This window comes from Erithacus rubecula (assembly GCF_903797595.1).
Source record: "Erithacus rubecula genome assembly, chromosome: 17".
Lineage (NCBI taxonomy): Eukaryota > Metazoa > Chordata > Aves > Passeriformes > Muscicapidae > Erithacus > Erithacus rubecula.
The window spans coordinates 15,118,238-15,132,927 of record NC_136669.1 but is presented as its reverse complement, the minus strand read 5'-3'; positions in this window follow the sequence as shown (position 1 = coordinate 15,132,927).

The following is a 14,690-nucleotide window of genomic DNA, read 5'->3' as shown; positions in this document are numbered from 1 at the left end:
AGATCGTTTGACTGTAATATGTGAGACCTATGTATTTTGCACACTTGTGCTCATGGTGCCCCTCCGAGGTAAAGCAGTGCTCTATTCTCATGTCCCTCCCAGGAAACTGCGGCAGAGACAGTGTGTTCACATGGGGAAAAAAAGCTGGGGGTTGACAGGCCTTAGAAAAGCAAGAGCAGGCACAGGGAGAGGGACCAAACTCCCAGAGTTTCTCTGCTGTAATGTGAGCCATGATTGGAGCTGAACATACTGTTTAGCCAGACAGTTGTTCTCAGTGTTCTGAAAGTAGGAATAACTGAAGGCTCTTTCCAAACTTCTGTCCTGATGCTCAGTGGTACATTATTGAGAGATATTTTATGGATGAAGCCTGTGACCTTTGGGTTTGTGCCTTGCTGGTGGCTCCTCTCTGTTCTCTGAAGAACAAGTGGGCTCATACTGAACTGTTTCTTTGTGTGGGAATGCTATTCCTCCTGAACATACATTTTCCAGAACCTACGGGAACAGAAATTTCTCTGGTGTGTACAGTTGTATATCTCACATTTTCTAATGAAGCTAGGCTGGAGTTATGGACTAGGCACTTGATATAATGGAGGCTTTTTGACAGGAGCAGTGGAGGGACTGGAAAGCTAGATTGGGAAACCACATGAAAGCAAGAAAAGAAAAGCAAGTGAGGAATGGCTAAGTGGATGGAATGATCCATAACATGAGACTTATCCTCCTGTGTGTCCAACAGCCTTGGAGAGGAGATTTGCACTGGTAAGGTGGGCAGAGGGGCAGCTGGAGGATGATTGAAGAATGCCAGGATGCACAGAAGGGTCTTAGGTCAAAACCTAAGCTGGGCTAGTAAAACAGTGGCTTTACTGGTCCCATAGCAATGGGATTTGCCCTGAGCTGCTTGCATGGAAAGCTGATAAGCCTCGGCAAAGTCTGACCTCCTGTGGGTAAAACTGGGAATTACTAGGGACAATTAAGCAAATCTTTTTCCTATCACGTGCCAGCAACTTAATGAGAGATTTGCTCAGTGGTGTGGATCACTTCTCTTCCATTTGTAGCAGCCAGACGTGGTCCTGCTCCTCTAGATGAGCTGCTGGTGTTACTCCTAACAATGAGGGTGAATCTGATTGTCCTAAAACTGGGAGAGTGCTGGTGGATGTTTTAATGACACAAAAGGAATGTGGTCATAAGGGCAGCCAAGCATTTCTCTGTGACTGAAAGAAGTACTCTGTGGACACTGTGTTTACCATTTGGCTGGATGGGTTGCAGTCGGCTTTTCCTGTTTCTTTGTCCCTTCCCTTGCCCCAGCTATGGCAACTCCTGCCTCTTTAGGGGTGAGCAGCCACATTGTACCATGAATGTGAAAGGCTGTCTTCTGGTACTGGGTGATCCTCTTGGTGTGGAGAGGGGATTTGTGAGAAGGGAATTAGGAGTTTCCCTTTAGGATGAGTTTAATGCCCCTCATGTGTGAGGAGACTGTAGTGGCGTGTGGTACATTACCTGCATATCCCACCAGGTATTCCAGAGTGTGATGTTGCTTGTTAGGATCCAGCTTTGGTTGCAAGTCCTGCTGTGGGGTTCTGGTAGGGTCTGATCCACAGAGATTCCTCTGGCCACTGGACATTTTTGGAGACCTCTTACCAGCTCCTGACTGTGAAGGAGGGGAGTTCATTGCAGAAGGATCTTGTACATGACAGTTTGCCTCCCCTCGTGGGGTTCCTGCCTGATGATCTGTGGGATCTCGGGGAATGGCTCATACCTGGCAAGGTGATTCTGAAGGAGTTTGGTTTATTGCAAGTGCAGGTGTATCATGTAAGCTCCAGGGGCTGTTGGTCAGTCACATGCTACAGACATGGACAGATAACTGAATGTTGCTTAATTTGTGTCCTGCACTGTCTTGATCTTGGCTTGATCCCTTTCTTCCTCCTGCAGTCTGCTGCACCAACTCAAACACACCACCACCTTTTCTCAGGAGACTCATTGACTTTCATCAGGCAAAGCACAAACATTTTTTGGGAATTGGGTTCCCTCATGGAATTATGTCTCTGTCTGGGCTACTGGCTCTGGGTCTTCAGGGTCTCTGGTGCATTTACCTCACAGTGTGATTGAGTGGGAGCAGTGAGGGATCTGCAGAATTCCAAACAAAGGTGGCTGGATAAGTAAGTTCAAAACCAGGCTGCGATCCCATGGATCTGCTTTTTAGAGACCTGAGAATATGCTGAACCTCCCTGGGTGAAGAGTAAGAGGGTTTGGTGCCTAGATGGCCTCTTTATGGAGAGGGATCCTGTCTGTCCCAGCCAAAGAGCCAGGGCAGGCTCAGCTCTCAGGGGGGCTTTACACCAAAATCCATGGCACTGGGTGCTCTCAGGCCTGCCTGTGTTCTCCTCTAATGCAAAACAGAACCTGCAATTAGTGTTTCCAGAAGGTGTGAAATGGAGCTGGAGCAAAAGCAGGCTCGGTGGTGCTCTGGCCCAGGCCTGGTCCTTGCAGCCTTTGCACCTGTGCCAGAGCATGAATTGCCACTCTGTGCTGGTGCCCCTCACCCCTCTGCACACTCTGTTTTCATAAGTGTGTGCTCTTTGGTTAAGGACCCTTCTCACTTCCAGCTGAACAAACACTTTCCATCGCATGTAAAATCCAGCTTGGTGCTAATAGGCGTCTCCCCCCACCTACCTCCCTCCCCTTTACCACCTTTTCTGCAGTTGGCAGGACAAAAAAGTGTCACTATTACCTGACTTATTATCAGCATGGGACTGTAATTTATGACACATGCTTGGTAAAGTGCCATGCTGAAAACATTTATGGCCCTCTTTGAGTCCTGTGGGGTGGTGGGGAGAGCAATGGCTGTGGAGGGGAAGCCAGTTGTTCCACCCTTGCAAAATACAGCACAGTCCAAAGACTTCCTCTGCCTTCTGACAGCAGCACTGTGGGCAGTGGGCTCAGTGCCCTTCTCTGCTGATGTTAGAATGGGTTGAAACACCACTGCCCAGAACAGATACCCAGAAACCCAGAAGGTTTTTCTGTCCTTAGGAAACACACAGTTTCTCCCTTTGGAAATTTATTGAATTCCCTATCTGTATTGCTTTTAGTCCTGTACAAGCTTACCCCTCAGGCAAGATCTCAGAACCTGCCCTCCTCGTGTTTTTCATACAAGTATCACCTCCTCTTTCCTCCCCTGGCTTCAAGTCCCTGTTCTCTCATGGGAGGTTCTGCAGCTGCTGCCTCCTGTGCAGCAGGTCAAGACAGGAGCTGCAAAAGGCATTGCAGCAGGGCAGCTGCCCTCCAGCAACCAGGTTCATGCTCTAACTGTAAGAAACAACCTGATCATTTTGCTTTCCATGTCTGGATTTGACCTGAAAATGTGCTGTGGACAGAAGGGGGCAAATGAATTGTCATTGATGTAGATGGGCTAGATTTGAATAGCAATCTAAGGGCAAGGGAAAGTCCTGTCAGCAGTGACTTTTTCAGTGATTGAAGAGAGATTTGTGAGAAATGGGACTTTATATCCCAGTCTTGAGATGGGTGGTATGGAAATTTGGCATGGGAAAGAGTTTTTTGCACTGGGCTATTTGCTGGTTACTGAAAAGTTAATGTTGACTGTTGAGTTCCTCTCAGGAAAATACTGCTGTTCATCTTTCAGAGGTATTTGGATCTTGGCTTGGAGTTCGCCCTGTCCACTTACTGTGATTCAAAGGATGGGAGCAGAGATCATTCAAACCATTTCCCAGGTTCAGGAGCACACTTTGCCCGAAGTTGCTCAGTTAGAAGGAGCATTTTCTTGGCCTACAATGAGGCAGGCTCTCTGTACACTGTGGGAAAGGATCCCGTGGCAGTTTGTCCTCTTTTTTTGGTTCAGGTTTTGCCAGCTGCTGAGTGAGAAGCAGGTCTCTGCAAGAAGCAGGAGCCTTCTGCTTCAACAGTTCTATGTGTGCATTCATGGGCTGGAGCTAAAGGGGATGTTCTGGCTGGGGTTGAGTCCTGGATGCTCTCTGCTACTTGCTGCAAGATAAAGCCTTGGGAGCTGGATGACATAAGGAGATGTGAAAAGCCCAAAATGCCAAGTGAATGCTGCTTCCAGAATCATCATCCCTAGTTGCTGTTATTTCTGTACATCTTGTCCAAAGGGTCTCAAGGCTGAGGGTTTGGTCTGGGAGAATGCCTTGAGCCGGAGTTGCCTCATTTCTGCTGTGGTTGGACAGAATGTGTGTTATGGATGGCATTTATTTCCCCAAACAGCAGTGATATAGCAGTTTGCCATCTGGTGTAATTTTGTCCTCTGAGCTCCATCTGTCCTGTGCAGTGGGAAGAGACTGAAGCCTCCCATGAGTGAATCAGCTCATTTTGTCTTAAGCACTATTGGGTGTAGCAGGTTGCTCTGGAATTGATTCTACTTCTTTTCACTGGAGCTTAGATATTTAGGTGCCAAACTGCGTGCTAAAACCAGAGACAAAAAGCCCTCCTTTCACTTTGTATGTGAGGGAGGGCTGGTGGGAAGCTCATATCATTTGTGGAGTCTGAGGCACCTTTAAGCCTAGTTCTGTTGACTGAATTCCAGACACCCCATGCCCAGGTCAAATCTCTGCCTGGATCCCAGAAAGAGCCCCCCTTTCTCAGATGGTGAGAAGCAGAGGGGTGGTGCTGTATCCTGCTGAAAACAGGGGAGAACCATGATCTTGAAAGGTTTCCCAGTGTCTTGCAGGGTGAAAGCAGTTTAGCTGACAATAAAACCTCTGCTGGGTGTGAGATTATTCAATGGGAAAAGACGGGGGGAAATGGCAAAAAATGGCAACCTGTCTTCAGAAAGTTCACTGTATGTGCACCTGATAAAAATCATAACATGGGATCAGCTTTCTTCTTTGCTTTCTTGGCTTTTGGCATGTGTAACCAGGCTCTGGCAGGCAGGGCAAATTTTCTTCTCCCTGGGGTCATTAAAAAAGACCATTTCCCTATTTAGAGAGTGAGAGGGAGATGGGGATGGAAAGGGGAGCTGAGCCAGGCAGCAGGCAAGCCCTACCCACACTGCTGCACGAGTTAGCAGAGCTGTGGCTCTCCCACCCCCACCACTCTTCACAGCGTTAGGCACGTGGGATTGAGGGGGGCTGGATGGGTATGAAAGCAAACACACATCTGGAAGTTCCTTCAGTTAATTGGGCAATTATTCATACCACTCTTGCTGGAAGGAGCCTGCTACTGCTGAGCCAAAACCAACAACAGACTGTAGGCGTACTCCATCCCTGCTTGGAGTGGGGAGGCTTGTGTGGCAAGGTGGGGGCTTCAGAGGTTGAGTTAAGCAGTGAGGGCTTGCACCCACTGATCCTGGGCTGCTCTGCTTGGCTGTAGAGATGTGTAGGGAAGCCCTGGAGACCTTGGATGTGGTGAGATGCTTGAGAAGCACTTGCTTCACAGTGCATATGGGCCCCAGGTGGGGAGGGGGAAACTGCTGCTCTGGAGAAGCATGACAACCCAAGTCAACCTGTGTTGGGTTTTATTAGGAGCTTGGCAGGCTGTGGTGTTGGTGAAGGTAGTCCAGGCACAGCTGTGCCCTGTAGCACTTTACTCCTCGTAAATAGTGGATTCACTGCCATTCCTGCCCAGCTTCCACCTGAGTGAGGCTCTGGCACCTCATGTTCATCTTTTCCATCTCTCCTCCTTCAACTTCCTCACATCCTTGGTTCCTTCTTAGTCTGACAGGAATGTCACTGCATGTCCCCATTCACTGCCTGTTTTCTGGTCCAGGTGCTGTGCAGGTGAAGTTCTGGGGGAATGCAGAGCTAGATGGCCATGTCTTTGACAGTTCATTTCCCTGGATTTGCCTGTGTAATGGGAGCTGGGAGTGACCACCTCAGTCTGAGCTGCTTTCCCTATGACAGAGTTGACAGGCCTCAGCAGATCCTCAGGAAGATGATGTTCAGGAGTACCCTGGACACCATCAGCCTTGAAGAGTTGTGTCTCCTCCTTCTCATCTCTGTATCTGGTGGGATTTAAGGGTTGTTCCCGAGGCTGAATTCTCTGGGATTGCATATCAGTGTGACAGACCACATCTTGAAAGCGTTTCCCTGGAACTGTGGCTGACTGCTCTTTGAGTGCTTTGCCATTCCCTCCTTGCTGCTGAAGCCCACATGAAGCCTTCCCCTTCCAGCAGAATCTCTTGATTGATAAAAACAATCCCCTTCTCTCAAACCGTGCCTGCTGCACAAGTTGGGGGTGCAGTGTTTGGCCCGTCTGCTTCCCACTTTGCCTGAGAGCACATCTCTGGCACTGGGAGTCATTGTGGCAGCCTCAGAAATGCACGCTGTGCAGGGCTCCACCAGCATAATTGGAGCCAGCTCCAGCCAAGCCCAGCTGGGATATGAAAGGAGAATTCCCGTGGTTCCCTCTTTCCTTGTCTTTTTCCCTCTGCCATGAGATGGGTCTTCTCTAAAGAAATTTATTGCCATTAACTCAAGATCTTCCTTAGGATAACATAAATCAGACAGACAGTTTGGCTCCAGGATGAACGTGCAAACGTAAGCGAGGCTGGAGTGGGTCACGCCATGGAGCTGTTGAGTACAGGATCTTCTCCGCAGCATCACTGGAGTGAGTGCTGTAGGAAAGGTCTGGAAACAATGCATGCATGGCATGTGTTGTCTTGCCTCTTCTCTGATGGTCCATAGATGTGGTGAAAGGTTTATCTAGTGGATGATCAGCAAATATTTTGTATTTTTGTTTGTCCATTTTTGAAGTGTCTTAGATGGTGCTAAGTCAGGCTTGGGGATGTAAAGTTCTCTGCATGAGCTTTAGTAGTGGTCTCAAAAGTACTGTGAGGACATCTCAGCATCAAAAAACACTGTAGAGATGGGAGCATGATTCCCAGTTTTACAGGAGGGAGTGAAGAATTTAAATGACTTATCCGAAATTTCAGTGGGAATCCTTAACAGCGTGTGATGTTGAAACCAGATTCTCAGACTCTTGTGACTGTTCAGCTTTCCTCTTTGATAATCACCCACACAGAGATCTAAGTTAGGGTTGGAACTTCCCCTCGAGCTAATGCAGAAATAAACCTAACTGAAGGGAAAACCTTCCTTACTGTCCAGCTAGATGACTGTACTGGAGAAGGACATAGCCAGGTGGAGAGGCCAACCAACAAAACCTGCTTTGTCAAGGATTAGGAAATGGAAACATTGCTGAGGGTCCAGCTGAGGAAATGCAATCCTGAAGGCAGTCAGAAAATCAAGATTTGTGATGGAAAACAGTTTCAGGGAACAGGAGAGAGTTTGGGACAGGATCTGCTGTTCAGCCAGAAGGGAGAGGGTAGAGCCACCAGCCATGTGGAAGGGATGGGAAAGGTAGAAGGGTATGTGGAGCTGGGCACTGAAATGGAACAGCTGAGATACAAGCACCAAGGGACAGCTCTCGCTCTCACTGAAGGGAATGGACCAACTCCCATTGACGTCAATGAGGGCTGAACTGGGACCCTTGCGAGAAATATATTGAACACAGACAAATCCAGCAAAGTCAAAACAGATGATGCAGGCTGCTTAATACAGTCACAGGGAGCTGATTGCAAAACCTCCTAATGAGGCAGTTCTGTAAGCAGCCGTCCAAGCCCAGTAGGCTTCAGCCTAGGAGAGGAATATGGGAGGCTGTGGTCCTGGATAAGGCATACCCAAGATGGAAGTCTGAAACAACATGGGATGTCCTCATTATGCTTTAGCTTAACTCCACTTGCCAACTTGTTTGTGTGACCTTAGCTATTTTACCATATTCCAGGTGCTTTTTCTTGGGCTTCTCCTGTCCCACCAATGGCGCTGTTCTGAAGCTAGAGCTGTGGACAGACTGGTCAAGTTGTCACAGAGAAATACACTGCTGTACCTCAGCTGGCAGTGGGGGGCAGCTGTGTGTGCACATGCCTAATCCATGGCACATGCAAGTCAGTTCAATTTAGCCAACGTGACAGAACTGCACTAAGCTGGCTGAAGTGACCTTATTTGCACGGACTAAGCAAATGCACATGGACTGTAAGGCTGGCACGCAGTAACCGCTTACCGCGTGATAGCCGGATCCTGTGCTTGCGCTCAGCCTCTGACTCATCACCCCAAACTCTTCCCTTGCTGTGCTTCTCAGTCCCTTGTTCCAGGTTCCCAGTGCTTGGTTTCCTCTGCGTCAGGGATGTCTGTGATCCTACCACAGCCTGTGTCTGTCTAGAGAGTAGTTTTGGCAACTCTCCTGCTCTGCTCCATGGAGTCTCAATGATCTGCTCCAGGTTCAGGCTCTCCTTGACCTCTTCTGAGGATACTCAGCCAGCCAGTTCTCTCTGGAACCCAGGTCATGGCTCAGAGTGTATTCCCTCACTCCACAAACCTTTTCCAGCCCTGCAGGGCTCCTTGGACATGGGCACTAGGACCTGCCTCTTCTCCATCTTTACTTCTGTTCCCCACTTGGAGAAAGCAGAGAATTCAAACATGGCTCTACCCTTACAGAACAAGAAGATGTGGAGCACTCTAGTGACGTCAGTGGCAAGATCTTGGCAGTATCTTCTCTCTGTCACAGTGGGAATTTGGAAAAGGTGATGGAGTTGAAAGGGGAGAGCAGGATGAAGTTATTAATGTGGAACATGAAGCTGAAAATTGAAGGAGCTGAGTTTCTGGGTGCTCCTGAGGATGTGTCATTCTTGACCAAGCACTGGTTCAGGCTGAAGAGCAGAAACTTCAGTGAAGCCACACTTTACACCATGTTGAAACAGAATTTAGTCCAAAAAGTTCCATTTCCCCTAAACCTGGAGTTGTACCATAGTTGTAGCTATGTTATGACAGAAGGGACTGATCTAAAGCAACTGATTTGTAGGTGGAAAATTCAAAGGAATGGGAAGAGTGTGCAGGAGTGGAGACAGCCAGGGGGCATTGTTGCTCTTAAAATGGCCCTATACTGTATGCACTGTTTAGATGTTTTGGGAAGAGTGGAATTTCACTTTTGATTCCCCATGGATAGACTGGACTGAAACTTTATCTTCCTGTTCACCCTGGATCCACTGAAATAGCAGCATCTTGTACAAAGGATCAGCTTCCTTGATGTAAGAGTAATGTTTGGTGGGGAATCCAAGAATTTACACAGGGACAAGTTACCTGCAGTGGGTATTGAGGCATTGCCTGGGCTTTCAGGAATGGAATGAGCAAAGCGAAAATGCTGGAGCAAGCAGACGTGAAAGATACCAAGAGGGGCCTCTTTCCAGGCCAGATGCAAAAATGAAGGCTTTGGAAAAGTGTGGGCTTGCTGTATAGTGGGGCAGAGGACCTAGAAACATGGGCATGAAAAAGGCAGATATTCAACACTTCTTTGATACTGGGACCCATAATGTTCAGTGCCCTTTTCAATGGCTTAGAGTGCACTCTCAGCAAGATTAGGGACCTCCGAGGGCACAGCTGGTAGTCAAAGGGCACTTCACAAGCTGTCCTCTATCCTGTGTTGTGATGTGCATTGCCTGCAGTGCTTATTTGCTTCTGGCTCCCATTTCAGGCAGCCCTCTTTCTTTGAAGATGCTGGAAACAAACACTGCTTCTCTAAGTAAGCAGCTGAAGTGACTGTGTTAGACTGGTCACGCCTCAGCGAGTTAAATTTGCACCATGAGCCATAGTTGTATGTTTGTGGGTTTCCCACAGTAACAGTAGCACCAGGATGTAATCACAGCGTTGTCACGTGTAAGCCACTGCATCAGCCTAATGCACTTTGTTAAGGGCTTGCCTCTGGGTAGTGAGATGGGAAAGGACCTGGTTATGAGAGGAGGTGTGTGCTTGAAGGTACCCTGCTCCACATTAGCTCTCCAGCCACAGCCTGGCACAGAGCTGCTTCCCTCTCCATGAAAACTGGCACATGGGGACTGTGTTTTCAGAGAGGAGTAACCTGAGTGGTTCACCCTGTGTGGTGAGGTAAAGGTGTTTCTGTAAGCACACAGGAAAGCAGCAGCATCACCGCCTCCTTAGCTGGGACCAGCTGTACAGCAGTACAAGCAATATTGTGTCTTCTGGAGTACATCAGAGACAGCCTCCTCCATCTATGTTCCTACTTTTCCTTATTTATGGGCATATCATAAAGTGAGGAGTTATTATTAATAAGACTGATTTTTCTCTCTCCCTTGTCTTTTTATAGCAAACACTGTTCTTCTCCATGTTCCATGACTCTTCACCTCCCCTGGATATCTGTATGGGTATGTTTATTGACATGACAGCATGCAGCAGTCAGTGCTGCCAAAGTCAATGTGTCCTGTGTCTGTTGAGGGTAGGCTGGGGCTATCAGCTTTGTGTCTCCTGAGAGATACCAAGACTGTTTGTTGATTTTGCCCTTAGCTGGTGTTAGATAAACAATGAAATTGTATTATTTTTGTGCTTCTTCGTATGACCAACTTAAGCACTGTAGTGGGCACATCAGTCACTGACATCAATTGTTTCGCCTGGATTTTGCTCTGAGTGTTTGGTGAAGCCTGGAGAAAAAACACCATTATCATTGAAAATTATCTAGAAGGGTGAGAAAATCAAGACCCTTATGCTGTTCTGGCACCTAGCCGTGGTTGATGCTGCCATGTGCTTGATGCTGACATTTTGGGGTGCTGGTCTCACAAAGTGGGGGGCTGCTTCTGCCCATCAGGTGCAGGTGTTCCCATCATTCTGCTTATCAGTGTTAAATTTGCTGTTTTATGGTTGTGACATCCTCAGTACAGAACCAGAGCCAGCTCCACCATTCCCTATGGGATTGCTTGTGACCAAAAACATTGCAGAGGTCATGCTTCCTGGTACCTGCATGGGATCTATTGTTTGTGTAAACTCATTCTGTGCCTTTGGAAACAGCTGACAGATCTTGATATGCAACAGCTGGCCTGAAATGGTAGATCCTGATGCACCAGGGTTTCAAGGAACAGGCAATCAGAGAGGAAAACTGGGTGAAGAAATGCATGATCTTGGGCTTCTGCCAAGAAAGCAAGACCCGCTGACACAGTGGGGACACAGAAGTAAGACCAGTCCTGTTCTCAGGTGCTGGGGCCTTTCAAAGTGAGTATACTGGCCCTGGTAGAGTGGGCTTGCTCTAGATAGGTCCTTCCTACCAGACTTCAACAAGCAGGGGGACGAAGATACTGGGAGAGGTCACCCAAGTAGTTTTTTGGTCTGATTTTACTCACAGCTTGGGACTTCTCTTTGTGATGCAAATGTAAAAGTTGGGGCCCAGTCTCCCTCTGCACCACAGCAGAATAATAGAATCTTAGAAACTCCTGAATTGGAAGGGACCTACAAGGATCATCAAGTGCAACTCCAGGCCCTGCACAGGACAACTTCAAGAATCCGACCATGTGCCTGAGAGCCTTGTCCAAACATTTCTTGAACTCTGAGAAGCCTCAGGACATGACCACTGCTTGGGGAGCCTGTTCCAGTTCCCAACCACCCTGTGGGTGAACAGTCTTTTCTTAATATTTTATCTAAACCTCCTCTGACAAAGATTCATGCTTTGGTTCTTCATCATGTGTGTCAGCAAAGTACGCCTAATCAGCAGGATTCAAGCATGTCACCGTTTCCTTCCAGGTTCTGAGACCATCTTTCCTTCCCACAAAACCCGGTGAGGGAGAGGGCAGGTCAAAGAGTCTGCAGCTGGTGTGAGTGATGGTTTAGCACAGACAACATATTCTGAATCCAAAAATGGGGAGTGGAGTTGCTGCCCTGGTGTGATTCAAGACTCTTTATGAAGCATAGAAGAGATAAGGAGAACCCAGCAAACTATCCTTGGTAAGATAAACAAAGCAATACAAAGTGAGTTACTGGTGGGTTAGAACAATTGCTGAGAGCAACAAAGGTGTTTCTAGACAAAGAACTGCAACCATTTTAAAAGGGAGTCTGAATAAAGAGACCATGAACAACTGGGAAGGCTGTGACCTCCTCTGAACCTGAAGGAGGAGCCTGGCAGAGCTCCCAGGCACATCATTCCCACATGTCTGATGCTCTGCAAACATCTTCCCAGCACCTTGAGGTCTTGCTAAAGACAGTGGTGTAGTGGTGGACTCTAAGTCCAGGACAGTGCCTGACAGCTCAGCTCCTGTTGCCTGGACTGACTGACTTTGGCATCGAGTGGGATGGATGACTGTTACCCTGCTGCAGAGCTGTGATGTGATTTGATTCCCACAAAATACTGGTGCTGAAATGTGTTTCTGGATCCTACAGTTTGGGTATAGCTGTTGTTTCTTTGGACTGTCTCATACTTCTCAGTTCTCATCACAGAAACCCTTGGAGAGCAAAGATGAAGAGCTGAAAGATCTTATTTTTACATTACAAAAAATACTCTTCCTGTTTTCTATTATGACCAGTCACACAGCCAGTCTCCCTTTCCCAGTTCTTCTCATGGCACATAGTGAGATTCTTGTGGTTGTCTTGTACAGGGCCAAGAGCTGGACTTGATGACCCTTGTGAGTCCCTTTCCAACTCATTATATTCTATGGTTCTGAGTTTTCCACATCTCTGTGAACATCCATTACCCTTCTGCCCCATCCTTTATCTCCCTCCTGCAGCCTCTCTGGTGCTGTGATGCCATGAGAGCAGATATGCTGCCAGTGGTAGATGGAGATGGTTCCTGCCATGCCAATGCTGTCTGTGACCTGTCTGGCTCCTAGTGCAGTTCCTGGCATGAGACTCTGCCTGTCAGCTCTATGCATTGCAGTCATGCAGCAGTTTGTGAAGCCAACTCATGGCTGCAGTATTCCATGCATTTCCCACTGATTGCAGCACCCATGCAGTCATGGATGGCAGCTGGCAGCAATGTGCCAAGCAGCAACAACACATCAGCATGTCAGCACTGTCTTGTGGTGGTTGTCCCTGGACACTTCAGAATAGCCTGGCCCTGGAGCTATGTGTTTTCCATGTGAGTCCCCTTCCTACCTGAGTGGATTGTACAAGGTGACCTCTGGAGGTCCCTTCCACCCTCAAGCATTCTACACAGTAAGGATTCCCCCCTACAGGGGAGGATGTTCTGGTACTGGGTTGGCATTGCACCCGGGGTCTGTAGGTGTGGGAGGTGCTCCCCTGCTGGGGCAGGTAGTCTTGTATTCAGACTTGGGAAATGAGCTCAGGAAGCTGGGTACTCACGTGCTAAATTGCTGAACTGTGTAGATGTGTGTCCTGTAGCCCTGTGTGGGACCTGGCCAGGAGACCTGGAGTACTTTATAAACAAGACAGTAAAGATGTGCCTAGGGTCCATGGAGCACAACCTCAAATAACCAAATGTTTGCTTTCTCAATGCTGCTCCTGGGAACCTTGGCTACCTGAGATGATAGTGTGTGTCTGTTATTACAGTCAGGCCGGCTGAAATGCCCAGACACTATAAGGTTTTTCTGCAGAACCAATCTGAAAGTCTTGGAGGCTGTGTGTATACCTGTCTGCCATGGCAAAAACTGGCCATGTATGAAACCATTTTACAGGACAGTTGGAAACAGAGATGCTAAGGTAAGTTGCAGATTCCCCCTCTGAACTCACTGTCCTGGCTGTGGATTCTGTGCTGTGCTGGACCACAGAGGTTCATGGTATTCATCAGGATCCTTGCACATCTTGCCTCCACCCAAGGCCACTGTTGTAACTTGAACTTAGCTTCAAAATGCCTTCTGCTTCCATTTCCTGAGGAAGTGAGCTGGCTCCTACATCCCCAGCAGTTGCTCTGAAATAGGTAGGGGAAGACTAATATTGGCATAGAGGTTCATTTGGCTGCTCCTTCCCACCCTCCAGATAATGCCACTGAGACTGGCTGGGATGTTTTGGTGCATGGATAAACTTCTACAGCAAGTGGTGGTAGGTGAGTGATGCTAGAAGGCCTCCTCTGTGATTACAGAGCAGGGCAGGGTGTGCCTGTCCAACAGAGGCATCCTTCGGGCTGAGCCTGCTACAGGCCAGCTCTCTGAGTATGCACACCTGTTGCATCCCAACAAGGGGAAGGACAAGACCCTTATGCTTTGCAAACCCTTTCTGCTTGTGGCTGAGGACACCCAGGATTGAAATAGAAGGACAGCATGGTTGTGCTATGTGCACCTCAAGTTCACACTACATCAGGACCTGACCCAGCCTGGAGTCTCTACCCACAGGGAGAGGTTTCCCTTGGTCACAGAGCAGCTCTGCTCTGTCTCAGATGAAGCTGCCTGTGAGCAGGCTCCACCCAGGCCTGTGGTTCCATCAACACCTCCTGCACTGGGGCTGTGTCTGCCTGGGGCTGGTGTGGGACAGGCACACACAGCCAGAGGCTGTCTGCAGCCCCTGTTCACTGTTGATCCTGACACGGTGCCCTCGCTTTTCTTCCCCTGCTATGGCTCTGTGTTGCAAAACATTGACTGCCTTACACCAATGAGACACCAGGCAGCAAAAGACAGCAAAGGTTTATTGTCTGGTCATGCAGGGCTCAGGTTCCCCCATGCTGCTCACACACAGCATTATGAGCAGGGCAGGGGTACAGTGTCAAAAGACAAAGATCTAGGGATAGGGCAAATACTAGGAAGAAAGGAGATTGTCCCAAAGCAGAGAGAAGCAAAAACAGTTACAGAGAAGACAGTGAGGAGCTGCTTCGGAGGAGCCTTCTGCTGAACTCTGAAGCCTGATGCTCCATAGGCCAAGTCCTCAGCCAGTGCACAGATGAGGGCACTGAACTGCCCAAACTGCACCTCCTGAAATACACTCCTGCTGAGCTCTCTGAGACTCTCATGGTAC